Below are 3,550 nucleotides of genomic sequence, written 5' to 3' on the forward strand. Positions count from 1 at the left end.
CATTCAAAATTGGCATGCAGTGCCGGGGGATCAGTTGCCACTGAGGGACTTGCCATAATTTAATTCTAAATCTTACTCCAGGCCGATGCTTTCTGCATAGCTATGCTTACTGGCATGGAGCACTACTATTGTAGTAGCCATCATAATGATAATTATTGCATACCGTCTGATGACTATCTGAGAGGCCGGCTAGACCACTCTGTATTGTATATACTATGACCCCAGGCTACAAGAATTCACTAATGAGAACTCACTAGGCTAATAATATTTACACTTACTAGGTCTATCATTTATAGCCATTCCACCATAGACGTTGTTCTTTCTCTTTCTGCGGCTAGTCCACTTTTTGCTGCCAAGCCGAGCCGAAGGGATAATAATTAGGCTGTGTCTACAGGTCCGGTAACCGTACACAGTTTTCAATTGCTAGAGGTCCGGCAGTCCGTTTTCTCCGTAAAACAGCTTGTGCGCATGCGCAATAGTGCAAAACGGAACTTAAGGCCTATTCACACTGGCGCAGTTTTTAAAGCGCTTTGAATTGATGCGCTTTTTGTGACGTCACTTGTACAGACTGTGCATGTGTGATTATTTTAATGCATGAAATTGCATCAAAATCTACAAAATGGTGAAAATCAAGAAGAATTGTTATGTTTGATGAGCTGTATTAATTTTCTATTGTGATTTAGCTGGTTTTGAATAGCTTATTCTCATGAATAAAACACCAGAGATCATGATGATGCCTTTCTCTTCGTGTCTCTATGCCGCTTAGTTCGCTCGGGAGAGGCACAACAGATCGGCCGCTTTTTGGCGTTATTTTGGTGGGTATCTGCTCTCAGCGATATGGCAGGCAGAACTAACCAGTCTATTCTCATGTAGCATGACCTTGTGCATAATTTTAATCATAAAATGAAACTGGGGTAGCTAAAGCTTGTTTGCAGGAGGGAGAATAAGACATTATCTCTTGTCACGGGGAGCACACTTGCTTTAAACACCTGTTTTTACACAGCTAACATATTTTATTTTTGTATCAAAGAAAAATATAAACATGTGCGTATATTATAAGAGTTCAAGTACAGGTGAAATAGCTTGCGGGACTTCACTAGAGACCATTCTTTCCAGCCATGTCAGGGATTTTCGTCCGCCGGCCTCTCAGGCTGTCACCATAAATATACAAACAAGTAATTTAAAAAAACTTACTCCAGGCAGATGCTTTCTGCATAGCTATGCTTACTGGCATGGAGCACTACTATTGTAGTTGCCATCATAATGATAATTGTTGCATATACTAGACCGGCTAGACCGCTCTGTACTAGACCACTCTGTATTGTATACTATGACCCCAGGCTACAAGAATTCACTAATGATGACTCACTAGGCTAATAATATTTACACTTACTAGGTCTATGATTCATAGCCATTCCACCAATCCATAGACGTTGTTCTTCTTTCTGCTAGTCCACTTTTTGCTGCCAAGCCGCGCCGAAGGGATTATTATCGCTGTTATTGTTACGAGGTTTAACAATTATTTTAATCATAGATATTAGAGACTACGTAACGTATACGTAGTCTCTAATATCTATGTTTTAATGGATTAGACTTAGAGTGGGCGAGGCTTTGAATCAAAATGGCTGCCTATGTTCACAGCAGGATGTCTCAGTCGCGACGCCAACGGTAAGCTCACGTGAATTTTATTTTCCAAGTGACGTCATAATGGCTGCCAAGTGATGGCTAAAGCTGTGTTTAGTTTTGTGCAGTTTACAAGATAGTGGGTAGTCTATAGCTCTAAGAAGCAAATTCAAACTTGAAGCAAAAAGGTATAGAATCAATTGGTTAGTTTTCAGTCTGAAATGTAAGTATATTTTGCTTGTTATTGTCGCTGTTTGGAAAATGGTGTACACTATCTAGGTATATAATAGTACTGGGACTGGCCAGAACAGCTCAGAATTAGGTATGCAACTGGCCTATTAGTAGATCTTTGTGTATGCAAAGTTTCGTTTTGATACTGTTGTCTAGAACGACAGTTGCATCCATAATGTAGATTCAGCCTGCATGGTCCATTCTTTCATGCCATATTTTGACTGTTCTGTTCCTTTTTTCTACAGATTCCACACTCAGGATCATTAATCAAGTCATTTTACCTCAATAGAATTGTTTGAAATCCTTTTAGAGCTAGATTTTATACTTTTCATTATAGTCATATTATGTGCCATTGACTTTCAGAGACCACAGCATCCTTATTTCTTGCTGGAACAACTTTAAACTTCTGGAGCATATTCTTCTAGCTACTATCTTGTTGTAAGCAAATGGACAAGAAGCTGGAGTTGTCTAGAACACTGTACGCATCCGGTAAAGTCAAGGACATCAGTTGCTTGCAGTTCTGTTATAGTTTATTTAAACTGGTTGATGTTTTTCATGGTGATAAATATGTATGTTCTGTGTATTGTATGCAAATTTCATAGTAAAACTATTAAATGAAAAATAAATATAAAATAAAGTAGCAACTCATTAATTATTCATACTGTCAAGTGTATTACAATAAAATTATACAGGCTCTTATGACTTCCGGTACCGTTGGCGTCACGACTGGTCTGGTGGCTTGGCTGGTGGAAAGGGCTACCAAGACCTTCTGGACCAGATATTGTCAAAATATAAGAAAACAGAACTTAAGGAAGCACTAGAAGCCTTCCTGACATCATGTAAGATATTATGATCATTAAATTAAATATTTAATTATTTAGGAACATGCAGCTCTTGATGAAAGATTGAGTCTTGTTGATGCCAAATCCGTCCTGTCTTTCTTTGCTGAGAGAATCCCGAGAATAGGCAAAGACATTGTAAAGGATGTCTGTCACTTTACACTAGCAAGCATTCAACCTAGAATAGTTTCCTTTGAAGAACAAGTAGTGTAGCGGCTCCATGCAGTGTGTGTTAATGCACCAAATATTAGTGTAAATTGATTAATTATAATTTAAAACTAGTCATTGAAGTAGCAAAAAATGTATTAATGGTAGCTCAAGATAATGTCATGTACTAATGGCAGCAGTCTTGTTTGTACCTTTTAAAGTTATTCTGTATCAGTAATAATTGGATACAGTCATTGACAACATGATCATAATCAATTAGATACTTGTTATAGAACCACAGACCTGTTTTCATTTCCTTCATTATAAATGGGAGATCGCTAACACTGACTATGCATATGCCATGTCTGAAATATTCTTCTACACATTTATCCTTTCTTGCACCCCAAAACCTTCGTGAAAACCTTGGCATCTTTAGCCCAGCGGCCTTTAGCTTCATTCTATTACCAGGAGCATCCTTTAACATGTTTAGTGTATCAAAAAAGAATTCCTCTGCATATTTTGTATACTCCAGTCTCTTTCTCAGTGCTATTGATTTGCTGTCAGTGAGTGCATACTTAACAAAATCTCTACTCAATGCACTGTTGATTGATTCTGCACTTTTGTATATTGTGAAATTTGGTAGGGGGATAACTTTCTCTGGAGGGCTACCAGGTACAATGTTTTTCCCCATAAGCCAATCATAAGCATGT

The 3,550-nt window shown here is 38.1% G+C and overlaps 1 long non-coding RNA gene across 1 annotated transcript; it reads left to right on the forward strand.

Moving 5' to 3' along the window:
* The first annotated feature begins 2,600 nt into the window (after positions 1–2,600).
* LOC109585201 (uncharacterized) lies at positions 2,601–3,140 on the forward strand. Its single transcript, XR_002186378.1, has 2 exons — positions 2,601–2,693; positions 2,736–3,140. It is a non-coding gene; the product is annotated as an uncharacterized LOC109585201 (long non-coding RNA).
* Positions 3,141–3,550: the final 410 nt, after the last annotated feature.

Source organism: Amphimedon queenslandica, unplaced genomic scaffold (assembly GCF_000090795.2).
Source record: "Amphimedon queenslandica unplaced genomic scaffold, v1.1 AMPQUscaffold_13104, whole genome shotgun sequence".
In the NCBI taxonomy this organism is placed as follows: domain Eukaryota; kingdom Metazoa; phylum Porifera; class Demospongiae; order Haplosclerida; family Niphatidae; genus Amphimedon; species Amphimedon queenslandica.